We start from the raw sequence: 26,847 nt of genomic DNA, 5'->3' as shown, positions 1-26,847 counted from the left end.
AAGCACCAGGTATAAATGTGGGAGCGGCGGGGGCACAGGCACGGGACAAGGAGAGGCCGAGTGGGAGAGTAGCCCTGAGGGTTTGCCACTGGATTTGATGCTGAAGCCCTGGGAGGGGCCAGCTTGGGGGCTGGAGGCTTTGGATTGAAGAGCTGAAACTAGAACCTGGGCCTCAAGACTCCACATCCTGAGCTCTTTCTCCTTTCATCCCATCCTCTGTAACATCTGCCCTTGGGAATGAGCTCTTGGGACGTAGTCCAGAGGTAGCAGAGGGACCAGTGCTATATTTGGAGTCGGGGCAGCTGGAGCTAGAGAGACTGTCTTCTTTCTTCTCATCTCCCTGCCCCCATGGTGTAGTGCCCTGCCTGGGCTTTTCCTTTAAATATGTCTTACAGCTGTCTGAACTCTGAAATTTCTTTCACTCCTTCCCTCGCCTTGTTAACATGTGTTGCCTTTGGGGTAATCAGGGAAAAAATATTATGTCCTTTTACAATTACCGGGTTTTGGAATATTAAAATGTCTCGCTGCATCGGCACTGTTATTTTGATTGGTATTCTAACCTTTGACTAGCCCATAAAGCGTGCCGCTCCTGAAGCCAATATTGCAGGACTGAAATTTAATTCCGAAATGATTCCAGATAATAGGGAGACAGATAATATATGCATGAAGGATATTATGTTTGGACTAACTGCAGCAGGGCCAGGGCTGGGGAGCTGAATAATAGCCCAGAGTGAGTTATAATCTGTGGGACAGAAATGCCTTACTGTCAGGGCCAGGAGAGGAACTCTTAAATCAAAGGCACGGGAAAGGGTGTGATTCAGTGTGCTTGTTTTGACAGGAACAGCACTGGAGCCAAGAGGGTAGATGTGGGAGACTGTGGCCCATCCTTCCTCTTGAGCAGGGTACCCAAGGCCTGGAGGATCTAGCTCATTACAGCATCCCTATCTTCATATCTCCTGTCTCTCTAACATTCCAGCCATATCAAACTTCTCGCTGCTCTTCAAATAGACAGCGCACGTTCACTTCCCTTTGCTCATTCTGTTCCCTTTGCTTACCTCGCCTTTCCCCTTTTAATGTGTTGGAAAAACTCCTGTTCATCCTTCAAAACCCTCTTCTGTGAAGCCTTCTCTGGTGTTCCCCCACTTCTGGTAGACATAGTTAATCACTTCCTTAGTATGGCTTCAGTACTTTGTAATGAGTATATCATGTGGTCTTGTAATCATCTGCTTACATGTTTGTGCTTCCTACTAGACTGTGAGCTCCTTGAGGCCTGCTTACCACCCATCTCTGTATGTCCCGTGCTCAGCACTGGGCCTGGCACACACCGGGTATCAACAAGCATTCACTGAACCCATGCTGAGTATAAGGCTGGACTAATGAGCTCCAGAGTCCAGATGCCTATTCCCCTACCAGATTTCCCAGACAAATAGACTTAGAGAAGGCAAGTAATCTGTCTAAGGGCACATAGCCAGGAAGAGGTAAAGCTAGGATTTGAATCCACATAGGTGTTGTTCTTTTCCCCAGACCATGTATCCTAGGCAGGTGGACAGGGAAGGAGTTGGAGGCCAGGATAGGAAAGACAGAAACTCACTTCCCTGACCCCTTCCTTCCTTCCTTCCTTCCTTCCTTCCTTCCTTCCTTCCTTCCTTCCTTCCTTCCACAGCTTAGGACTTGGGTCCTCTTTGCTGGAGATGGCATTACTTCTTAACATTCATGGGATTCAAGACCTGGAAAGGATTGTGCCTCCTGTTCCTGCTAATGACCTTTAGACAGTTAATCCACACAGAAGGCACTTCTCTGTTGTGAGTTTGTGACTAAGGATCAGGAAGGTACCTTGAGAAAGGTACTAAGTGTGGTTTTGGAGAGCTCTTAGGGAGGTAGGCAGACAGAGCACATGGGGCTCTTACTAATATCAGAAAACTTATCAGACATTCCCTTCCCCCTTGAGCACTTGATGGACCTTATATTTTGGGTGTATAGTGATAAAAGTACATAATAAAAAAAGCTACAATGAATTTGATTGGCTTTTAAATGAACTTGTATTTTCTTAATTACAATACTAGCTGCATAATCCTAGACAAATGGTATGGCTGTATGTGACACTTCCCCTTCACTTAGTCTTCAGATGATGCTTGATGTGATGTGGCCCTGGGTATGTGGCTCACAGGCTAGAGACCATTGGTGCAAGAGAAAGAGTTTTGGAGCCAGATGAGTCTGGCTCAAATTTATGACACTGCTACCAACTCGCTGTGTGATCTGGGGCAAGTTCCTTAACCTCTCTGAACCTATAAAAGGTGCCAATATCTGACACACAGACTCTGAAGTCCAGTAGGCTTGATTTAGAATCTTGATTCTGCACTTACTAGCTGTGAGGTTTTAGGAAATTCACTTAACTTCTTTCAGCCTCAGTATCAACCTCTGTAAAACAGGAAAACGAATACCCACTCCGAGAGTTGTCCTGGGCCTGAAGTGACAGCACTGTGCCTCTGCTGCTCCCTTGTCCTTGCGCTGACCACTGGAGACAAGACGACTAGGCTACAAGGGGAAAGGAGACAGGAGCTCAAGATAGACATATAAGCCTTTGTGGGCAGGAGCTAGGAAAAGGGGGTTCCTCCAGCAGAATGCAAGTGAGCACCAGGGAGGAGGAGCCAGATGCCACCCCTGGACTAGCTTACCCTCAGCTGACACTGAGGAACAGAGCCCATCATCTCACGTCCTAGATTGCAGCCGCCATCAGCGTGCCTGGCTGTCCAGCAGAGTATGGAGTCACACTCACCTTCGGGCAATTCCTGGCTCTGCCACCTCGCTGCGTTTTGACCTTGGAGAAGCCACTTACCTTCTCGGAACCTCAGTTTCCTCGTTTGTAAAGTAGAGATAATTAATAATAATAAACAGGTGCTGCTCTAAATGCCTTTTTATAAATTAGCTCAATCCTAAACAACTCTGAGATAAGTACTATTATTAGCCAACTTACAGATGAGGGTACAGAGGTTAAGTACCTTCCACAAGGTTCAAGAGCTAGTGAGTGATGGAGTTATGCACCTGAATCTAGGGACCCCGCCTGTAACTGATTTGCCCTGTTGCCTCCAGGGCAAAGGAGGGAGGAGTCATTTCACCTGGGGTGTGGGAGAGGCAGTCAACAAAGTTTCACTGAGGAAACTGTTGAGGTGAGCCTTGAAAGATGAGTGAGTTTTTAGGAGTCAAATGGAAAGGGCATTCCAGGCAGAGGGAGCCGTGTGAACAAAGGCCTGGAGGGGAAGGAGCTTGCTGCATTGGGAAACTACAAACAGTAGTTTTCAGGTTTTGTAAGCTACTCATGTGGTCCAGCCGTGTTTATGCCTTTTAGCGGAGGAAAAGCAGAGAAGGCAAAAGCAAGTGAGCCAGTAAGGAGCCATTTCCTGATGTCTAGAGTGGAGCCAACCTCAGCTGCCTTCTAAGAATGGGGCAGTGGCTCCAGAAAACTGCCATGTTTATGTCCAGGGGAGGGAAGGAAGAGCCTGTGGGCCTGGTGGATAGCAGGGAGGGAAAGGCCACCATGACCTGTAGCATTATTGTCTGTGGACAGTCTGAGAATACTTGGCCAGAAGACCTCAGTATCCTTACAGTAACATGTAGGAAATTACAGAGTGAAGAATCAGTTAGGTCCTGGTTGCCACGCTTGTAGAAGAGTGCTGGTACTTGGTGTGTGTGTGGTGGGGGGGGCTGCCTGGCGTGGCCTCAGCCGGGAGAGATGCTGCCTTGCTCTGTGTCCCTGGTGAGTGTGGCCACAAGGGGGAGGGGAGCGGGTAAGGAATCGGCTTAAGGCAGCTGGGATTCTTGCTTCCTCGGTGAGTTTCCTTGCAGCTGCTACAAAATCGACCTCTACCCTGGCGTTGCCTGCAGTGCCCTCCGTGGCAGGTCTTTACAACGAGGCCCGCCCTGGGTCTGTGTGCCCCTCACTGGCTTCTGCTCAGTCTATGTCCTGTCAAATGACACAACCTTTTCGTCCTGGTCCCACCATGAGCTGCCTCTGTCTTTCTCTTTTGTCCTTGAGGAAGTGAATTCTGAGCTCGCTCTGGAGCAGGGGAGAGTGCATCTTCTGTCCTGGGTGTGTTTGGAGCCTGGATTTAAACCTCAGCATCCAGACTGCAGAGCCCATACTCTCACCCTCGGGCCAGGGGCTAGGGCCCAGTGGCTCACGGTCCGTGCCTTTTGGTTATTTTGTGGCCTGGTCTCTCCCTGTGCAGGACCATAAGCCACTTGAGGCAAGGGACCAGATTTGCTGCTTCTCTGAATCCACAGAACGAGGCAAACAGAGGGGACCTCAAGAGGCTCTTAGAGGCATAGATCCTGTAGAAGAGCTGAGGGCCGTGTGGGGAAGAGGTGGACTTATCAGCGTTCAGTGTGAAGTCTGAGAGAGCCAAGGGAACCCTTAGTTACTCTGCCTTCTCCCAGGTTCTGTTTTGTTTTGTTTTTTTCTTTCTCCCTTTTTTTTTTTTTTTCTTTAAATTGTTGTTGTTGCTACTCTGGACCCTGGAACCTGGGAGGAGTTACAGAAAAGGAGAGAAAAGGGCAAAGAGACTTCCTTGAAGGGAGGAGGTATAGCCCTGCCTCCTATCTCCCACATTCCATGCAGACCACTCTGTAAAGGCAGGTTTGACCATGTCTGTAGGTCAAACCTGCTGTATCAGCAATACAGCACCAACATATTGAGCCCCAGCTGGAGTCAACTTCTGTGCTAGGTGCTTTCCACACATTATTACCACGTTTAGTCCTCGCAGCTACTCAGCAAGGCAAGGGCTATTGTCCCTATTTTATGGGTGCTGAAATAGAGACTCAGAGGCATTAAGAAGCTTGCCCAAGGCCACATGACCAGGATGTAAATCCAGGTTCTCGCCTTCCATGGCTTCCTTCTTGTCACTTGTCCCATAGCAGATACTACCTGAAGGCAGTTCCTCTGGTCTGGCCTGGGCTGGAGGCCTGGGCAAACACACACTGGCCATTACTACTTGTATGGCCAGTGAGGCAGTGGCTGGGGAAGGACAGGGATTGGCCTCATGCTCCAGTTCTCTTGGGAGTGACATCTATTTAATGGGAATCTGTCTGTGTGTAAGAGAGTGCGCCCATGTGAACATGCATGTCTGTATATGTTTAAAGATGTGTATCTCGTATCTCTCCCTGTGGGGAGGCTTGTGTCTGTGCATACTCAGGTGTGGGCATGTGCCCACACATGGGAATATGGGGAGGGTGTAGGTGTGGGCTCTGTGGTCTGACTCCACCTGGAGGTGTGCAGATGCAGGCCTTGTCTCTAGAGGACAGCATGGTACAATACCAAGAACCCTGGACTGAACTCGAAGCTGGAAGATAAAGGCATGGGCTCTGGTGTTGGGTCACTTGCCGTTTCTAAGGCCTCAGTTTCCTCATCTCACAAATAAGGAAGCTGAGTGAGGTGATCTTTCTTGTGGTCTCTTCTGCCTTTGCCATTAGGAGATCATTCATTGTACCTGAGGTTTCCTCTTTCTGCTCCCAGCAAAAAATGTGATGCATGCAAGGAAGGAAAGAGAAGTCCTTCTTTGACCCTTACTTATTTTGATCTCTAACCTTGGGGCTACTCCTTTACCCCACTGGGAAAAGTTGCGGGTCCAGGGAAGGCAAGGCATTGCCTGGCATCAAGTCAGGAGAGCTGGGGGCTCAGGTGTTGGGGAGGAGTTTGGACAGATGGCATCTGTCACAGTTTGGGGTGACCTGGACTGGAGCTGAATGCCATTGAGGCTTTGGGCTTTTCCATAAGAATATGGGGTGAGGAGAAGCTTGTCTCCCTGCTTCTACAGGGGGTGAAGGGGAGCCTCTCAGTACCCTAAATGTGGGGTGCAGCCCAGGCCTTTCCTCTGGCCTTTGACCCCTTTGTTGATTGTCTTGGCAGACGTGGAGTGACAGCCAGATAGAGACCAGGAGAAGTAGCTGGATGTGTGTTCACATTCATCTGGGACTGTGCTGGGTCCATCAGGGTCTTTCTGTGAGCTCACCTGGCCTGCTGTCAGCTCTCCTGAGGGAAGAGGGTTTTAGGGTTGAGTGCTTTAATTTTCCCTGGCTGACTCCTCAGAGCTGACCTGGTGGCTCCTAGAGATGGGATCTTTTGTCTCAGTCTTCAAGTGGAATTGGAGCAGGGTTTTGTCTATTCTGTTTCATTAATTAGCCATCAGTTGCCTGAAATTTTGAATTTGGCTGGGTCACTAGAGGAGGAGTGGGCATTGTGTGGACTCACAGTGCAGCTGCCTCAGCGCTGGTGAGCGCTTCTCTCTCTGTTGGTTGGGCTTAGGTCAGCCTGGACCTAGGCCCCGGGTAGCAAGTGACCTGTGCTCTGCCTGGGCCAGCACATCTCAATTAACATCTCACTTAACACCATTCCTCAACGAAGGCCTGTGCATCAGGGCATGTAGACTTGGAGATGAATCGGGTCTGGTCTCCACCTGTACAGAACTCCCCATCTAGCAAGGAAGATGGGTGCGTTAAGGTAGATGGGGAAAAATACAGTAGAGGTAATAAGTGCGATGATAGGAATATGTGTACGGTATGTGTGGGTGTATTTTTAAAAAATAATTTATTTCGAATTCGCCTCTGTACTGAGTTGGAATTTACAAGAGAAAGAGTCAGTGTAATCATGACCATATGCTCATGTGTCCCCTTGCCTGTGCAACTCGGTAAGCTCAGGGCTACCTGGATGAGTGAGCCCCTGCTGCAGCCAGGCCTGTGACCTCTTCAAGGGCATTAAAGCAGGGCCCTTGAGAGACCCTCGGCTACCCTACTTGGAAAAGAGGAGTGGCCTTCCTGGGGAGATGAGGTCCAGGCTAGCTGCTCAGGAAGTGCTTGTGTGTGGGTGTGGGCAGGTGTGCTTGTGAGCGTGCACAGGCATGAGCCCAAGTGTGCATATGGCAGCAGCCAGTGGTCTGCCCTCAGCCCCACAACCAGGTCTTAACTCTGCTAGGCTTGGGCTTGGCCCCTACTTGGCTGCAAGCAGGAGGGCAGGCTGCAGGCAGATCCCAGGGCAGCCCTGAGGCCTCCCCAGTGGTGTGTTTGCCGTGCCTAATTACCCGGCAGTTGTTTAACTATGCAAGCTGCATGCCTGCCTTTATTGCGCTGTGATTGCCGAGCTGCCTATGGGGAGTGTCATAAAAAGATACAAAATGCCCATTATCTGTCTGACGCCCTCCTCCTGGACTGTGGGTGTTTGTGTTTTATTTTATATTTATGGCTCGAGGGAAGCTCTGCAGGAAGGAGAGGGAGGGAAGGAAAGGGAGGGGAGGGGAGGCCACAGGAATTGGGGGCTGGGAGACTGAGGAGCCCCCTTCTTACTGTGGTCAGCCATGAGCTGAAGGGCCCTCCCGACCAGTGGGGAGATGTGGAAATGGCAGCTGTCCAGGGTCCAGACAGGGTGCTCAGGAGATAAGGCCCAGATCTTCCCCTCCTCGTCCACCTGCAAGTCCTAAGTTTCTGTTTCCACCATACCTGTGCTAGGTTCCCTGCGTGGAGGCCTGGTCCAGGGCAGTCTGCAGAGGGTTCTGAGAATGCGCTGTGCGAACAGTCTCATCCCTGCTCAGTTCTTTACTGGCTTTGATGACTCGGATTGCCTCCTGGCGCACCATGGCTGGCTTTGGGACAAACACCGTGGGCACCACCCCCTGCTCCTGAAGCCTTCCACCCCTACAGCTTCAGCTTCCCTTTTCTCGCCAACCACAGTGAAGTGTTCAGGCTACTCCTCTCCAAGATTCACCGGCTCTTAGGGAAACCTCCTAGACCAGGAGAAGGAAGGGAATTAATATTGATTTCAGCACCTGCCCTGTGCCAAACAGAACCTGTGTAAGGCGCTGAGGCAGAGATCAGAGATCAGACAGGGGCCCTACGGTTGAAGAGCTCACACTATGTAACCAGAGTGCCAGCTTCACAGTAGGTGTTCAATAGACATTTGTCAAATGGGATTGAATTCAACATAGCCATTCGTTCATTCATTTTATTTTCATTCAGTAAATGGCTATTGAGCACCTACTGGGCCAGGCACTCTGCCAAGCAATGGGGATAAAATAGTGAGCAAAATCCCAGCCCTTGCTGGTTATTTGAGTTTATTGGGAGAGGAATTTAAGAATTTTAAATCCTGGATATCTGACTCCAAAACCATGTCCTTGCAACTGTGACGTGTTACTTCCCATACCTGAACCATCAAACCCCAAGCTATCCTGTACTGATCATCTAACTTCTCTGCTTGAAAAATCTTGATGTCACTGAATGAAGTACAAGCTCTCTGGCCTGTCCTTTGAGACCTCCAAAGTACCTCTCCAGCTACACCAAGATAGCCTGTGTGACCGTCCACTTCCAGACCTTATTCACATTGGTTCCATTTGCATGAATGTCCTTTGCTTTATTCCTGCCCAGTGAGCTCCTGCTTGTCCTTCAAGACCTAACTCCTTTATGTCCCCTGTGAAGACTTTCCCCCTTTCCCATTGGGAACTTCCTTTCTCCTCAGACACCTGTATCAAGTGCCTGCAGAGCATGCGGGCACTGTGCTAGAGCTTTCCCTGGCTCTGTTCACCGCTGGTGAGCCTGCACTCCTTCTATCATACTGTACGTGTAAAAAAAGCTTTATTGAGATATAATTCACATACCATACAATTCACCCATTTAAAGTTTCAATTCATTGTTTCTTGGTATCTTCACAGGGTTGTGCAACCATCTTCACCATCTAAGTTTAGAACATTTTTGTCACCCCTAAAACACAGCAGTCACTTCCCATTTCCCCTCAAACACCCCAGCCCTAAACAACCACTAATCTACTTTCATCTCTATAAATTTGCCTGTTCTTGCAATTCTGGGAATTTCTTATATGTGGCCTTCTGTTTCTGGCTTCTTTCACTTAGCATAATTTTCAGGGTTCATCCACATTGTACCATGAATCAGCACTTCATTTCTCGTTATTGTGAATAATATTCCACTGTATGGATATACCGCATTTTTTTAAATTTTATTTTTGGCTGCGTTGGGTCTTCGTTGCTGTGTGCGGGCTTTCTCTAGTTGCGGCGAGCGGGGGCTACTCTTTGTTGCGGTTCGCGGGCTTCTCATTGCGGTGGCTTCTCTTGGTGCAGAGCACGGGCTCTAGGCTCACGGGCTTCAGTAGTTGTGTGCGGGCTCAGTAGTTGTGGCTCATGGGCTCTAGAGCACAGGCTCAGTAGTTGTGACTCGTGGGCTTAGTTGCTCTGCGGCATGTGGGATCTTCCCAGACCAGGGCTCGAACCCGTGTCCCTGCATTGGCAGGCGGGTTCTTAACCCCTGCACCACCAGGGAGGTCCCCACATTTTATTTATGTGCTCATCAGTTGATGGACATTTAAGCTGTTTCCACTTCATGGCTATTAAATAATGCTGCTATGAACATTCGTGTTACAAGTTTGTTTTATTGTTTTTGTTTTGCAGACAGAAAGACGCTTGTCTGTCTCCTAGTAGATTGTGAGCTCCTGAGAGTAAGGGTCATTTCTATACTGTTCCCTGCTGTATCCCCAACACTTAGCCTATGGTTAGCACCCAGTAAATGTCAGTAAGTGAATACATCCGTGCTTTCTAATTCTCTTTCCCCCTCAGGATATAATAGCAAATTGTGGGGACCTGTTTTAATCCCATAACCCACTCTGCTTGGGTGTAACTGTATACACATATCTGCCACCCATGCTGAAGCATAAGTTGATGCGTCAGTGTCCTGGACCATGTCCTTTTCATTCCACTGTTGGCCTTTCTCGTGTAAGTCCTTCACCCAACAACAGGTGATCTGAGAAACTGAGTTGCCCCCATGATGGCAGATACAACCTCTGGCTAACTTGACGCTGAGGCAGAGACCAAATCCACCCTCCCCTCTTCTCCTGAGGAGGGGCCCTGCCTTGTTTTATGCACAGAGGGCTGAATCTGTGGGAGGACCCTGGAGGGAGTGTGGGACTGGGTGGCCTCCTGGCTCTAGGTCAGGCTGGCTTTGTGAAAGCTCCAGATGCCTGGACCTCTGAGGAGGAGGAGGAGAGGCTGCCCCTGCCCTTCCAGTTAGTAGCCCTTATGAACCAAGTCTTTGGAAGAAAAGGAATTTCTAGAACCAACCGCCTCTAAGAGATTAGTAAAACCAAGATTTCTCTTTTCTTTGCACTTGGTGATCACCCTAATAGTTTGAGCCCATAATTAGAATTGGGCTTTATTAGGCTAATTAGGAGGTAGGAATGATGGCAGGAGGGCATGTGGAGATGCCTCAGCGTGGTGGGCAGTAAATCTAGGGTTTTAACAGGTTTCTTCCGTAATCAGGTGGTCGGGAAGGCTGCAGGGTGGCTGGGCCCCTCCCCTCCCTCCCTTCTACTCTCATCACTCCTTGAAGTGGCCTTCACACTTTGCCGTCCTTGTCCTCGATGCTGGCAGTGGCACTGGGATATGGGGGCTCCGGAGGGAGGGAGGAGACCCCACCCGGAGCTTCATTGCCTATGCACGCGCCGTCCAGCCTGGCGGCATGATTACCTTGCTGAGAAATCCGTCCAGGCGCTGGGCTGCTGATAGCAATCATTGATTAAGAGGGTAATTGTCCTGAAAATTCAGATTGATCAGAAGGCAGAAATGATAACTTGTGTAACTGTGTTTAAAGCCACGTCCTGTCAATAGAAGAGACTGAGATGTATCGCGCCAAGAGGGGGGGCAGAACGGATGGGTGTGTGCAGGCGTCTGGGCGCTGCCATCCTTCTCTCAGGGCTGAGCAGGATGTTTCTTGTCAGTAACCTGGACTATTGGAGATTCAATCACTTTTATCTCCCCCTCTCTCTCAATCCAAATGCCTTTTCATATTAGGAAATTAGAATCGGCCCTGCTCATGCAAGATTTATTAGCTCTGCTGAGCAGTCGCACTGAAGAGTAAATGATTTTGCTTTGCTGGAGCTTTTTACACATTAGGACCCAACTTCTTCCCTGCTCTGTGCCACCGGCTGCCTCGAAGAGTGGGCTCTAGAACCAGGCACTCAGAGAGTGAGCTTTTAAAGTCTGGTTTGGGGGGAGAGCATCACTCGGGTCTGGCTTCTCGACCTGCCAGAGATCCTGTTGTGTCTGGCTGACTTTCTTCTATGTGACCTCCGACAGGTCCCTTACTGAGGTCTAGGTTGACTCCCTGCGGCAGGGGCCAAGCCTCCTGAGGGGATGAGGTTCACCCCTGAGTTGGATGGCCTGGTGGAGGCATACCTTGGGGGAGGCCCTGAGACTGTGTATTGGGTAAAGGCAGAGGATAGAGGGGCCACCATGACTTCTCTTCCTAGGGCCTGGGACTGTCCCACTGTCAGGGGTAGGGCATCTTTCTGAGCCCCTGGGGAAGCTGATTAAGAGCAAGTTTAGGGGTGTCTGGGCCTGCTGGCTGCCTGTGTCTAGAAGGCTGCAGGCTTGACTGGCTGAGGCTCTCTGATCTGCCAGCAGTGTGGGCTCTTAGGGAAGGAAGGGCCTCTGGGCTCCATGCTTCTGGAGCTCTGCTGTGGCCTTGGCCTCGGAGGCAGTGTGGGCCTGTGTGCCAGCTGGACCTAGCCTGTCCTAGAGCCCAGGGTACCGGTGGGCTAGGTTGGTTGTAGGGAGGACCATTCTCCTTCAGTGAGACTGTATCGTTCTCTCTCCTTCTTGCCCTCCCTCTTCAGCCCCCCACCTCCTTGGGTCACTTGGACCCGTGGACAAATGTCAGTCACTGTCACTATTTCAGCCTTCCCTATTGTAAGTGTCTGATCCTGGAGCCCTGGTAGAGCAGGTGATAGTGTGGACAGTTCTTCTGATATGGGGCTGAGGGAAGGTTAACAGAACTTCTGGATTTTGGGTGGATGAGATATGATCCCTACTTTGCTCTTTGACTTGGCCCTATGAAGCCTCCTTTTCTCTGGACTTTCCCCAGGCAGAGGTAAAACTGGGCAAACCTGAGAGTTGGGGCTGGAGGTGATGGGGCCCCCAGGAGTGAGTGGTGGGAGTAGGTAGCAGCCATTTTGATCCAAAAGGAGGGCTGTGTTTTGGGGCAGAGGGTAGAGGGAGGCTTTTTGGAGGAAAGTATCTGGCAGGTGTCTGCAAGATATTCCCTAGGAGGGATCTGCCTCTCAACAGATCACAAGGCCACCAGCTTTCTACTGAGGGTCTGCTTTGGGTCTTTCCTGCCCACTACCAGACTCTGTCCTTGGAGAAGCCTTGACTTTCTTGGAAGGCCCTTCCTACTAGGCTGGATTGGGCAGGGCAGGCGTTCCTTCTGCATACGTGCACCCCACCTCCCGCCATGAGGGTCTGCTGAAGAAGAGAGTGGTCCAGGGAGCTTGGTGCAGCCCCGCCTCCCTCCACTCTGATGGACTGTGAAGGGAGTGGGTGCACAGGGCCGAGGGAGCTTCCCCATGCAGAGTGCTTCTGCCTCTGCCTCTGAGCTAGGCTTGCCAGTTGCCTAGGACTACTTTGCAGTCCAGAGGGAGGGTCGAGTCTTGTTTGGCTTAGTCTTCTGCCAGCGCTAGTTCGGGCAAAGTCGAGAAAGAATGGAAGCGCCATGGGCAGCTTGGACCTGGGACTAGAGAACTCAGAAGACAGACTCCCAGTGGAGTGAGGGAGACAGATAGTCGCTACAGGGTAATGTGAATGCTGTTGCCTTTCAGAGCCCCGAAGAGGGAGTGCCTGAATCCTCCTGGAAGAGCTCAGCCGGGCATCCAGAGGGGGCCCCTTGAACTGAGTCTGAGAGGAGGAGGGGAAGTATGCTGTGGAGACAAGTCTGGGCAAGCATGTGGGCAGGGAGAACAAGAAGCATCACAGGTCAGTTGTGTTAGGGCTAGGGCTGGGGCCCAGTGGGGTTTATTGTCCCTGGCACACTTCTCCATCAGAATTTGGAGGTATGGCCCACACCTTGGTTTTAGCAAGCTTGAGAGGTGCCTACTTTCACCATCTAGCTGAGCTGCTAGCAGCTGGGGGCCTTGGATTGGACTAGCTAGAGCCTTAGGTTGGAAAGATGTGCAGGACAGAGCCTTCGGGGACAGGCCTCAAGCCCCCTCTCTGCTCTGTTCCCTCTCCTCTTCTGCCTGAAGAGCAGGGAAGGGGCAGGGGTTTGTGCTAAGGGAACAGTTCTGGCAAAGCTTTAGGCCAGCTCGCTCCGCCCCTTTCTAAGCCCCTGCTCAGCCCTGTCTCGTGCCCAGACCCAGCCCTGCCGCCAGGGGCCCGATTGGTTCCCTGGGCCTGGCAGGGAGGCTGGGAGGAGACCGGGAAGCCAAGAGACTCATTTTCACTGGAATTTGACCTAAAGCAGGATTGGAAGGGAAGAAAAGAATTTGAACAAAAGTGCAGGCAGGAAGGAGCTGTTAACGAGCCTTTCTTTCTCTTGGGGACGGAGCACAGTGCCTAGCGGGGCGCAGCCGCCGCTCTCCTCGTGGCTCTCTGAGACCGCTGCAGTCTCTGGCCGCTGCCTGCTCTCGCTCGCTCTCCTTTTTTCCCTCTCCTCTTTCTCGGCTCTCTCTATTATGGGGACTTGCTCCAGCTCTTTCTCTCTCTTCTGTCTCTCCTTTTGTTCTCTCTTTGTCTATTTATCACACTGTGAAGGTTGAAAGAGATGTTATTAATCTGGGAGAATGAAGGCAGGATTAGTGGTATGAATCGGATTTTGAGAGGTGTAATGATAGAAAGACTCGCTCGGCTGGCGGCCTGCGTGAGCTTGATAAATGGGGAGCACTCCAGACTGACTCGCGCCTTCCTCCGCGCTGTGCGCCCTGCCCGCTGGGGCGTGCCGCGCTCTCAGATCTGCCAGCCAGCCCACCCCGCTCCTACCTGAACCAGAGCAAAAAGCCAAGGGTAAAGCAGACACAAATATCTCCCATCGCACTTGGAGACATCATTGCTTTCAGCACCCTTTTCAAGTGGAGGCCTGTTGAGTTCTCAAAGGACTGTGGGCAGAGGGAGTGGGGACCCAGACTTCTGTCTGCTTCTAGGACCTGTACGGGTGGAACTTCTCTCCTGCCCCTGAAATGGATGTCAGAGGTTGGAAGTGATGAGACAGTATCTAGACTAGTCAAGTAAGAGTACCAGACCGTATGTAATAGGTTATTAAGCAAAGTGCTGTTGGGAGAACTGTGGTATTAACTGTGGAGGTCAGGGTGGGACGTGGAGGAGGGAGGAAGAAAAATCAGGAAGGACTTCCTGAAGGTGGTGTCCTGGCAGACAGGATTTGGAGAGGGTAGAGGAAGGCTAGTGTTCCAGGTGGGAAAATAGCATAAGCAAAGACTGGGGGACAGCAATAAGCCTGACTCTTATGGGAGGCTGAGGAGCCTCAGAACTGGTGAATTTCAGACCAGGCAGGGACCTAAGAAATCAAGTACTTAAGCAACCCCCCCTTTAAGTTTTTAAAGTATAGTTTATTTACAGTGTTGTGTTTGTTTCAGGTATTCAGCAAGGTGATTCAGTTTTATATATATATATATATATATATATATATATATATATATATATATATATATATATGTATTCTTTTTCAGATTCTTTTCCTTTTTAGGTTATTACAAGATAGTGAATATAGTTCCCTGTGCTAAACAGTAGGTCCTTGTTGTTTATCTATTTTATATATAGTAGTGTGTATCTGTTAATCCCAAACTCCTAATTTATCCCTCTCCCCCACCCCCCAATCCCGTGTCTTCCAAAGAGGAAACAGGCCTGGAGACTGGAGTTGCCATTTCCTGAAATAATTTTCTATTCCAGTCCTGTTCCGTGTTCTAAAGGTGCCCCATCCCTTATCCTTGGACGATACAGTGAACCTCTCCCTCTTCTCTCCTTAGTGGCTTTAGTCACAGCCTTTCAACCTTCATCTTTGCAACCGGAAGATCCTGGCTTAGGTTCACTGCTGCTCAGGGTCCTCCTCACACTCCTGCCCCCCGCCCAATCTGCAGTCTATGTGGGCAGTGCTGTCTGTCCCAGCCTGCTGCGGATTGTGCGCTGAGGAGAGGACTAGGGGCAGCACTCCCCATGCTGGGCTCCAGATGCCTCGGGCCTGAGCACTGTCCTCCTTTCTGTCTCTACTGCAGTCCTCTCTAATCACTCTCTATCGCAGTGATCAGGCACTTACTGACATCTCTTTCCTTGCAAAGGACTGTGAGTTCCATGAGGACAGGGTCTACGTGTGATTCAGTTGAGTTTCCAGGGTCGGGCAGGCCTTCAGTAAATGTGTGGATCTTACAATGAACCAATGAGGTCAGTTGCTCTCTTGCAGTTTCTTTCTCTCCTTCTAGATAAAAAAAAAAAAAAAAAAAATGGTCCCCGGTTCCCAGGCCTGTCTACCCTTGGGAATAGGGATGGGTAGGTGTGCAAAGGAACTAACTTTTGATGCTGGTGGAGCACCCAAGATTGCATAGCATGGCAGTGGTAGGTACTTGGATGGCTTCCCATTGCCTTAGGAAACAGTACAAAACCCTCATCGTGTCCTATGAGGCCCTGGATTTTCCTGACTTCCTCATTAGCCTCATCTCTTGCTGGCTTTCTGTGCTCCAGGGACACTAGCATTGACTTGATTCCTTCCAAGTGCTGTTTGCCTAAAGGCCTTAGCACATGTCATTCCCCTGTTGCCTTTCTGTCAGTCAGTTTCTGCTGACCTGTCCTCAGAGTTCCCCAGCTAGGTCAGATTCCCCTCTTCCATCCTATAAACAGCCCACCTTTCTTCTTTGAGCCCTTATGATAACTTAATGATTATTTATGTTGCTATTTATTTAACATGGGCTTTTTCTAATAGACTGGAAGCTCTCTGAGGACAGTACTGTGTCTGTATTGCTACAAGTACACACATGGCCTCGCATATAATAGGCTCTCATAGTAATGTTTGTTGTGACTAAGTCAGTGTGAGCCTGAAGTCCACACTGTTTCATCCTGTCACATCCGGGTAAAGTGAAGGTGGAGATGACAATGGGAGGGACAGAGGCCAGGATGTTGGGTGTGCCCAGGGAGAAGTCTCTTTGGGCCTTAGCTCTGGAGGCTCTAGTGTTCAGCCGTCCCGTCTCTCAGCCTTCCTTGTTTCCGTCCAAACATCAGAGAAGAGAAGGGCCTCGTTGACCCTAAAGGCTTATTCTCTTCCTGGGTGAGCTTATCCACTCCTGCAGTGTCCTGCGCCACCCATGTGCTTTCCTAGGACTTTCTTGTCTCAGCTCAGACCCCTGGAACTGAGCTCCTGGCCTGCATATCCACCTTTCACAGCCACCCCACCTTGGATGTTCCATTGAAAGCCATGTTGGTCCTTCTCAGTTATTCCCCTTCTAAGGCTGGTTTCTCCCTTGGGGCTCTTGTAGGATCTCAGTCCCCCACCATGTGTGAGTTGACATGTCTCTCCTTCTAGTTTGGAAGCTCCTTTTTTCTTTTTTTTTTAAGTCTTTATTGAATTTGTTACAATATTGCTTCTGTTTTGTTTTGGTGTTTTGGCTGCGTGGCATGTGGGATCTTAGCTCCCCAGCCAGGGATCGGACCAGCACCTCCTGCATTGGAAGGCGAAGGCTTCAGCACTGGACCGCCAGGGACGTCCCTAGCTTGGAAGGCAGCGAGCGGCCTAGTGTGCTTTATCCCCAGCACCGGGCACAGAGCTTGGCACATGGATTTGCTCATTACGTGTGTGTTACATGAGCAAGCCAACAAAGAGGGAGGGAGGTCTGGGATGAAGGTTTGAGCACCCTTTCCATTTTCCTAGGGAGAAAGAAGTGAAGGTGTGTGTGCTGGGTGCCTGCACGTACCTGCCTTCGTTTGTGAGGGCTGGGTGGCCGTGGTGGTGGTGTCACGTGCTCGGTAAAGGCTTATGTTTTAATTTGGAAAAAGGACTTTAGAAACTTAAAGTGCTTTGCCTAGGTGCTGACTGCTATTAGTGTCTCCTTTTTATTAGGAAAAAGGACATGATTTTTCTCTTTCATCTTCAGGCCTGTCCAACTTCTGAGAGTCAAACTTAGCAAAATGCCTGCCCCTCACTGAGGACTAGTTACATGCTAAGTTCAAAGCTTTGGACTTGAAACACAAAATTCTGCTTTGCAGACTGGTTTCTGACACCCCTGAGGGGATTAGTCCTGACAGCTCAGTATCAGGAAGGGGGTGGGAGAGACAGGGTCATTTGACATAGTTCAGGCTGCAGTCCCAAGCCCCTCCCTTCTCCATATAGGCCTGGGTGGGAGGACATAAGAACTTGGACCATCTGGGGGGATGGGAGAACAGCTCCAGTGGTTATCAGAAATCTACTTGTCATGCAGTAGTCAGGGCCAAACTTCAGAGGGAGAACTGGGGAGGAATGGCCCCAAGAAGAATTGGGTCTGTTCAGCTCAGGGATGATAGGATTGAGAGGCAGAGACATCACAGCTGCTGGACTTGGTGATGTTAAGAGCTGCCAACACAAAGGGCTAGGTCAAGGGAGGGAGTATGTGTAGCAGCAGTAGGAGGAATTCTGGTCTAGGAGGCCATGAGGCAGGAACTTGCCTTGTGCCCTACAAGCACCTTTGAGGGCCTGGCTGGTTTGAAGGAAAGGTAACAAACACCCCTCCCCATGGAGAAGATTTGGCGCTGCAATGACAGGAGGTCTGGCAGGCCCAGCTGCCTTGTTGCTGGCCCTCTCTGTGTGGCCTCTGCCCCAGGCTCTTTCCTGAGCAGCCACAAGACAGACAGCAAGCACCCTGGTCTCAGTCTGGCCTATGTCTGCCAGCCCCGGATGCTGAAGGCTGTGCCCATGGCTGAGGTACTGGGAGGTGGGAGCTTTGGCCCGTTTTGCTCGTGTCCTGCAGTTCCCATCTCCTAATCGGGCCCTAATCTGGGGGAGCTAGGGCGGGGGTGGGGTGGGGGGAGTACCTTGAGCCTTCGGCCTTAACTGAATTTCCATACCTCCTGTTGTTAATTATAGAGATGTAATAATGCGATTAGTGCACGATTAAAAAAAATCCCTGATATGATTACCATGGATTTAATATCACATGATATATCATTATATCGTTATGCAGTGACAGATGTAATTGAAATACACTTATTGGAGCCGGGGGTGGTGTTTCATTCAATCCCCAGCACCCCGGGGAGGAAAGGGCTGGCTCAAAAGAAGCAATGGGAGAAGAAACTGTAACGAAAACAAAGAAAACCCCCAATGTAGCCCTCACTCTGGGCAGCTGCCTCGACTCTGTGGCGGTGCATGTGGAGCCCCAGCCAGGCCAGCCTCCTCTGTGGAGGCTCAGGCGGCACGGCTCAGGATCCTGCTCCTTATCTGGTTTTCTCCCCAGAAACCTCAGTGTCCCCAAGTCCACTGTGACTCAGCAGTGAAGCAAGGGCTCTGGGAACATGAGGAAGATGGCTCTATCCAAACATAGACTCAGGACCCCAGGGATCAAACTGCGCTGGCAGCTGTCTTCCAAGTGTTGAGGGTCCTGGACCTGTGGCACAGCCCCCGCCTTTGCTGTGGTGATGGTCCCACGCACTAGAGGCAGCTGTCCTGTTGTGGGCAGTGAGCAGGAAGGTTAGCTACACAGAGAAAATAATGATTCCACTCAAGTGCTGTTGATGGACAGAGGCGGCAGCAGCTCTGGTGCCCCTGAAGTATGTTGGAAGCCAGGGAACACTGTGAACATGGAGCACGACCAGCTGGAGGTAGAAAGGATGTGTTTGTGTCACCTGATGGGAGTGTCCGTCCTTTTGCTGCTATACCCGTGCTGGCCAGGTCTCTGCTGGCCCGAGGAATGGAGTCAAGACCACCCATAAGACCGAAGAGTTCAGAAAAGGAGAAGGGAGACAGGGACAGTCTCCCCTTCTTTCCTAACCCAGGCAGCTGAGCCCCCAGTTCCAAGGATGGCTGGGGGTCGGGTGGGATTGTTGTTCCGCTGGACAGGATCAACAGTGGTTCCTGAAGGAGACTGAATAGGACTGGCAGGAGCAGCAACTCTGAAAACCAGGCCTTTCTGCCTGGTGGGATTATATCCAGAGAGGTGCTTTCTCGCCCTTCCCTCAAAGGAGGCCGTTCAGAGAGAGCAGATACAGCCCCACCCCGAGAGTCTCCCAGCATCATGGGGCAACCGATTTGTAAACAGATCTAATAATACAGATGCTAGTCAGAGTCTGGGTGGGTTTAGGGAAGGGACAAGTCAGGAAAGGCCTGGTGATGGAAGATACTTTTGAATTGAGTGTTGAAAGAAGAGTATGTGTTCATTAAGGGAAAAAAGTGGGAGAATGCAGAGGGCATCCTGGGTAGGCTGAAGGAATTGCTCGAGTAGAGTCTTGGGGGCATGAAACAGCAATCTCAGGCCTTGGTGAGAGGTAAGGAAGAAGAAGGAAGCAAGGCTGGCCCCCACATTTCTGGTAGAGCAGGTAGATGGTAAGGGTTTTCACTGGGATTTGGGAGCCCAGGAGAAGGAGCACTTTGGAGAGGAGATGTTGAAATTGGTTTTAAACCTACTGAGAATGAAGTGCCTGGGTGGAAATGCCAGGTAGGCAATAGAATATATATGTTTGACACTCAAGTAGTGGCAAAAAATATCAATTTGCAAGTTGGAGAGGTCGAAGACCAGGGAGTTGAAGAAATCACCCAGGGAGGGTGGTAGAGCACAGACAGAAACAGGAAGGGAACATGCATAAGCCCACACATGACCAGATGAATGAGACTCTACAGGAGACTGTGAGGAGGACGTCAGAGAGAGGGGAAAACTCAAAGAGTAGGGTGTTGAGAAAAATCAAAGGAGAAGGATTTCAAAGATGTGAAGCAGGCTGCAGGGTGGCAAAGGCAGCAAGAGCCTGAAACTGTCCATAGACGTGGGCAGCATGGTGAGGACTGTTGACCTTCGCCGGAGCTAAGTGACATGATAAGGCTGGCAACCAGACTGCAGGGGTTAAGGGGTGTTGGGGAGGTGAGTGGAGACAGCCTTGAGAAGTTTGGTTGTTAACAGGAGAACAGGCAGTAGCTGGATCAGGATGTGGAATAAATGGAAGACTTTAAAAATAATTATCTAATACTTATATAACTTTCAAAGAGCCAGGCATTGTTTTAAGCACCGTGCATGCAATAACTCATTCACATCAACTCTATGGGATAGGAACTGTTTTTACCCCCATTTTACAAAAAGGAAACGAAGACACAAAAAGTTATGTAAAGATGATAGAGATTCAAGCATATGCTTGAATGCTAATGGAAAGGAGCCAGCAGAAATGGGGAGGTTCAGAATTTAGAAAGGGGATACTAGATGAAACAGGGCCTGAGGAGGTGGAAAAAGAGTGAGATGTACAGCACAAGCGTGGGCTTGCCCTTAGACTGGAAGTGAGGTGTCTCTTCCATTAGAACAGCATTGGTGCACGAGCAGGTGGGGAAGGATACAGATGCATTTGTATATGAAGGGCATGCAGTTGGAAGAGTTCTGCCTAGCAGCTTTTATTTTCTTTGTGAAAGTAGGAGGGGAGTAGGGTGGTTGGATACCATTGAGGGTTGCTAAGATAGTGATCTTGGATCTATAGTGGCCACTTTCTATACAGAACAGTGACTTCTTTCCAGCATCACTGAGCTCAAGTGCAAGTGTGGTGAAACAGAGTCATGTTGGGGTTTCTTAGGGAAGTTCAAGATTGGGCTGGTTGAAGTCATAGATTCAAGAGGTCCAGGTTTGGTAGAAAAGGGCTAGAAGGGGATTGACAGATGAGGAAAAAAAGCAAGAGTAGAGGGAGAGAGGGTTCAAAAGCTGGAAGGACAGAGGCTGTGATCAGAGTGGAATCTGTCATTGTATGATTCCAGAAGGAGAGCAATGCTGGGTAATAAGGCCCCGGGTGTGGCCCCAGGGAGAGGTGGATGAAATTGGTAGAGGAGAAGGTCATTAGAGCACAGGGAGCTGAGAAATCAAGAGGCTAGATTCAAACGTGAGTTTATCCCGTAGATACTGAAGTTACCCAGAGTGATGATGATTTAGAATGAGGTCCCAGAAGGAGAGGAAGAATTGTCTAGAAGCAGCCAGAAAGAGGAAGTTGAAAGTATTGACACAGTTTATCCAGAAGTGAGTAGGCATTAGTTTTCCAGAACTGCTGCATAACTTATCACCAAAACTTAGTGACTTAAAACAACGACAGCTGTTTTATTATCTCTCATGGTTTCTATGAGTCGGGAATTCAGGAAAGTCTCAGTTAGGTTGTTCTGGCCCAGGTTCTCTCATGTATTTGTGGTCACTGACTGGAGCTGGCACAGTGTGTGGGTGGAGCAGCTGGGGGCTGGCTGGGCATCTCTCTTTCTTCACCTAGTCTCATGGCTTCTCCATGTGGTCTCTGCTTGTGGGCTAGTTTGGGCTTCCTCACAGCATGGCTGCCTTGGAGCAGTCTTACCACTTACAAGCAGCTCAGGGCTCCAGGGAAAATGTCCCAGCGAGCGAGGAGGAAGCTTCCTCAGCATTTCTGAAATAGCCTTGAAATCACATAGCATTACTTCTGCGTTACTATTTAGTTGAAATAGTTTTTTTTTAAAAAAAAAAAGCCCACCCCGTTTCAAAGGGAGAGGTATAGACTCCCCCCTTTCTTTTTATGATTTTTTAAAAATTAATTAATTAATTAATTAATTAATTTTGGTTGCATTGGGTCTTTGTTGCTGTGCGCGGGCTTTCTCTAGTTGCGGCGAGCGGGAGCTACTCTTCGTTGTGGTGCACGGGCTTCTCATTGCGGTGGCTTCTCTTGTTGTGGAGCACAGGCTCTAGGTGCGCAGGCTTCAGTAGTTGTGGCACATGGACTCAGTAGTTGTGGCTTGTTGGCTCTAGAGCGCAGGCTCAGTAGTTGTGGCACACGGGCTTAATTGCTCCACGGCATGTGGGATCTTCCCAGACCAGGGCTCGAACCCATGTCCCCTGCATTGGCAGGCGGATTCTTAACCACTGCGCCACTAAGGAAGCCCTAGACTCCCCCTCTTGATGGCAGGTCTATCAGAGTCATATTGCAAGAAGAGCATATGTGAGATGGAAGATAATGTTATGACAGTCACTGGAAAATACAGTCTGCCATGATCGGTGTTAAACTGAACCTGGAAAAGGGAGAGGGGCCAGCATTCTCAAAGGCAATCTGCATTTTGGGTGATGGCACCAAGAATATTTGGAGGTGGCAGTGGGAGTGGGTGTTCCTGAGTGACCTCAGGTATACCGGGGAGAAAGAACTATCATCCCATCTTACAGTACAGGAAGTTGAGGCTCAGAGAGGTTTAATAACTCATCCAAAGTTATGGTGCTAATAATTGGCAGAATTGGGAACCAACGCCTGAGCCTGAACACACTGCCTTTCCATGAGGCCTGGGCTGCTGGGAATGCCATCCTCATGTATATTTGTTGCCTTGGTACTTGGTTCACCAACTGTAGATGTGTTGGCCAGTTAAAGAAAAGGTTAGGTAGTAGTTATGTCTGTCAGACTCTCTCTCCCCCCATCCTCCAGAGTATCACCTCTATATCTTTGCCCGTTGGGTGTTTATGGGAAAGGCAGGTGATTTGATTTGGTTCCTCCTCTTGGGAAATGACCCTTCAGCCTTAGGCCCACAGGGTGACCTCGTGGGGAGGATGGATGGGTCAGATGTGCTGCTGCCAGCTTGTAGGCTGTGGGTTTTCTGGAAGTTGCAGAGCAGTTTGTGCTTCTCTTTGCGGTCTGAGCTGGGTTCTAGACCCAGCCACTGCCCTGCCCACTCTGTGTCCACCCGACTCTCAGGGCCCTGGTAAGGTAGCAAATGGGTGGGCAGAGACACCCTAGCAGCTGTCGATGCCTCTTCTTTCCTCTTTGAAGGATCTGATGCTGCTGCCGATGAGGGCTACTTCATCTATTAAACCCAATACACTTGTCGCAGCTGCTAAGCCCCCGTAAGCCGCCGGGCGCAGTGTTTGTGATGGGACTGACAGTGCATGGAGGAGGCTGATTATACACGATTCCATTTCGCGGGCCCAGCAATGTAATTTCACAGGGCGATCAGCGTTTGCATGTAATAGCAGGCTGTGCTGAGGTGTCAGAATATTAAAGGCGCTAATGGCAAAGCTCCCTGTTACACAGGGGGCCACCCGCCGCGCCTACAGCAGGGCTGCGCGGCAGGCCCGTCGCAGATGGCTGGCCACTAAGCTAATGGGGCAGCAGCCAAGGCGGGCAGAGCCGCGAGAGGGGAGAGCCAGCCGGGAACAGCTCGGCACCTGCTTCCCTGCGCATGGAAATTACAGCAGCCCAGGGGAAGGAAAGTGTGCGTGCCTGCCTGGCACAGGGCTGGGGTGGGTGGTTTGGGAGGCCCAGCATCTTTCACCCTGACTCTACCTGCCCTGGATAGGACTTCTCCGTCATCCTTCCACCTGCCCCACCCTCTGGCCGGGAAGCCACAGATGGGCAGGTTGGGCCCTGGTAGCTGGGAAAGGTGCAGCTAGAGAAGTGACACCCAGAGAATTTGGAACCATCATGGGAAAGGGGCCCAGGCACAGGCTTTGGCTCTTAAATTTCTGCCCAGCACTGATCAGGGTCAAAAAGCTTTTGGGTGCCTTACCCCACACCCCAAAGGCTGGCAGAAGAGAGGGAGGGAATGGGGATAGGAAGTAGGTGGGAGAAAGGGGGTAGACAATATTAGGGCCCCTTGACTGATGACAGTGGCCAGTGTTGCACAGAGCTGGGAGGCAGCCCTCAAAATATTTTCTCCTTCCACCCATGTTGGCTGCCCTAGCCATACCCCAGCCTTTGCCTGTTCTCATCAAGCTTGCTCCTGTCATTCTCCTTTGTCCTTGTTGTGTCTTCTTCCTGGTGCCTCCAGTACCACCTCCTCCAGGAAGCTCTCCTAGCCATCTCCAACCCCGCATGGGCCTGTCTTTCTCCATTGTGCTTGTGGGCAACCCACAAGGGATAGCCTCCCCAGTCCTCCTGCTCTGATGGCTCTCTGGTCCCAGCCTTGACTTCTCAGCCAGAATCTCTGAGATATAGCCCACATCACCTTGCCCTGAGCTGGACTCCTGGGAAGGCTCTGCTAAGATTCACAGATGGATATAATCTCTTAGGGAGGATGCCTGAAGGGAGTAGGGAATGGAAGGATGGGCTGAGTCACCTGAGGGAGAGTTTGGTGGGTGTGTGTACTCGTGCTTGATGGTGTATATATCTGGGGTGGTGGGGAAGGACTTTAGAAGTGAGTGCTGGGGGTGGTGGGCATGTGGGTACAGGCTCACAGGGGCAGCAGGTGCAAGATCCAGACCACACATTGATAGGAGCACAGATTGTGAAAGGACCCTGTGTTCTCTGGGTGGCTCTCTGCTGGCTGTGCCTGAGGGGTACCTAGGATAGCAGGAGTTGAGGGGAGCTTGTGGGGCTGTGCCCTGGTACTGTGCCTAGGGGGGGTTTCCACGAGACAGGTGGTCACTTCTGAAGGTTCCGCTCTGCAGAGGTGCATGGCAGCACCTGGAGGAGATATGCCAGGGTTCTCAGCAGGGGCAGCAGCCGGGGGAGCCCAGGCTGAAGGAGAGCAGTTTTAATTAACCGTTTTTAATATCATTTTGGACTTTGGCTGGTATGTGAAGGCCCCGCTGGAAGCAGCATTTGTAAAAATTAAATCCGTCTTATTAGGAGCTTGGCAGACCCATGTGCACGTGCCTTCCCCTCCCCCCGCCCATGCCCCCCTGAGGAAGTGCTGGATGAGGCCATGTCACGGCAGCAATTGGTTATCACGCCTTATCTGGGAATACGAAACTGTGTGGCCACGGTGGAGACGCCAATTCATCTCGCCCCGGCTCTGACAAGCTAGACTGCCCTTCCTGAAAGGCATTCGTCAGGCGGGACCGGGCTACCGCCTTGCCTGGTACCCCTGTTTTCCCCCCGTGGGTCCCGGCTTGCCCTGGACCAGCCAGGCCCAGTCTGGCCCTCCTGGGCTCTGCTGCCCTCCACCCCGCTTCTGCACATCCCCATCTGCAGAAGATCTTGGGGGGTCATAATTATAATAATAATCTAATCATGGTGACGCGTCGGGGCAGGCGCCTAATGTTATCTGAAGTGGTCTTCCCGCTTAGCTGCGATAAGACTCAGGATGACGTGCAGATAACGCTGAGCTGCCCTGTCCCCGAGCCGCAAGCGGAGCAGAGGGGCCTCCGCAGCCCTGCCGCCCGCCCGCCGCTTTAAGCCGGGAAGCGGCAGCACCTGCTAATGCAAGTGTTTAATATTTGATGGGCTGGGATAAAGCAGGATCACCTTCGAATTGAATTGAGTGTCAGCCGAGAATCTATTACTGAAATTCGGGTGTGATTTGACAGCAAAGTAGACGATGTTATTCTTCACTAGTTACTGCAATCTTCTCCCCGACATCACTTAAATATTTTTTTCTTTGCTTGAGTAAACACACATTATCCTTCTTTTTTTCCCCCTTCCTTCCCTTTTTCCTTTTTAGAGGGGAAAAAAACCCATCCAGCTCGCCTTCTCCAGGCTGATAGAGTAGATTGTTATTTCTTTATTTGTCCTATTAAATGGAATTTTTGATCGTTTAATCCGCCCTTTGTAAGTGATTTTAAAGTACTTGAAAGCCAGCCCGCCACTGCTCTCTGGCCCACTGCGCTCCAGCCGCGGCCCTGACCACGCTCAGCAGCTCCTCCAGCTGTGCACCGCCCACTGGCTGTTCTCCTTGCTGCCTGTGTCCCAGCTCTGCCCTGGCTCCAAGCCAGCGTCCTCTCCCCTGTCCTTGAGCCTCATGCTCAGCCCCCGATTTCTGGGTACAGCTGTGGCCTGGGGAAGGGTGGGAGGGTTGGCTGGGAAGTTGGGCTGTGGCTGGTACCTCTGTGGTCAAGGAAAGTGGCTTTGGAGGGGGCTGAGGTTGAAGTACACTGGCTCCTAGCCTCCCAGTGCCCAAGGGGCTGAGGCTTGGTTCCTGCAGCTGGGAAGGAAGGGTACTAGACCTCTGCCCAGCCCCTTGGTCCTGGCACAGCCTGTGTGTCCAGCCTCCCGTCCTCCGTTTTTGACCCCGTGCTGGGCACTCTTCCACTGGGAGGCAGTCTACAGTGGGATGGAGACCTCCTGGGCCCAGTGGTGGGCGGGGGCTCTGCAGTGCCTGCCTGACCATGGCTAGCAGTCACCTTTGTTCCACCAGTGGACTCACCATCCAACTTCTGGAAACTCACCCAAGCTTCATTCCCACTGACCACTGTCCCACACGCTGTCACCTTCCTGCCACTGGGAGGACAGCCTGGTGTTTGGGGACTTCTAAGGTGAGGAGATGGGCAATGTTTGAAGAGTCAGCTAGCCTCGCAAGCCCACTGGTAGAAGCCTGGGACTTGCTAGCAGGCTGAACAGGAATTAAATCCCTGTTGGGCCACTTAATAGCATTCTAACCCTTATAAGTCTCTTCTTGGCCTCAGTTTCCTCATCTGTGACATCTAGTCATCGAGCCTGTAAGGGATATAAGAGAAGGTGCTGTCCCTGGCCTGACGTGTGCCCTGCCCCCCGACCATGGAGGTGGGTGGCGGCCAGGGGACAGAGCGGGACAATGGAGTGCTGGGGGCCTGAGCAGATCGATACCCCCAGCACTTCCTTCCCCAACCCCAGGAAAACAATTAAGTACAGATCGATGGGTGGCTGCTTTGAATATGCATAAGTGAGCACTTGACCTTCAGCAAGATCTGCTCCCCACCACACACACACACACACACACACACACACACACACACTCTCTTCACGTGCTCCCCTCACAGCTGCCTGAGTCGGCCAGGTGACCTTACCCCTCCTCAGCTGAGCCCCCATGTGGCACTAGCTCTGCAGTCTGGCCTGCCTCCAGGTCAAAAGCAACTTGACCACAGGCAGGTAGTTGGCCCCCTCGTCTCTGGCTTCAGTTTTCCTGTCTGTGGAGTGAAGTCTGGATATATTGGTCTCCAAGTCCCTTCCGACAGCAGTCTTTGTGACC

The 26,847-nt window shown here is 50.9% G+C and overlaps 1 protein-coding gene across 6 annotated transcripts in view; it reads left to right on the top strand.

The window, feature by feature from the left end:
* ERI3 (ERI1 exoribonuclease family member 3) overlaps positions 1–26,847 on the top strand; it is a 129,414-nt gene that overhangs the window by 76,684 nt on the left and 25,883 nt on the right. The gene's annotated exons all lie outside the window — the stretch shown is intronic.

The sequence above is a fragment of the Mesoplodon densirostris genome, chromosome 2 (genome assembly GCF_025265405.1).
Source record: "Mesoplodon densirostris isolate mMesDen1 chromosome 2, mMesDen1 primary haplotype, whole genome shotgun sequence".
In the NCBI taxonomy this organism is placed as follows: Eukaryota; Metazoa; Chordata; class Mammalia; order Artiodactyla; family Ziphiidae; genus Mesoplodon; species Mesoplodon densirostris.
The sequence above is the reverse complement of the archived record's forward strand: the minus strand, read 5'-3'. Positions and strand labels throughout refer to the sequence as shown.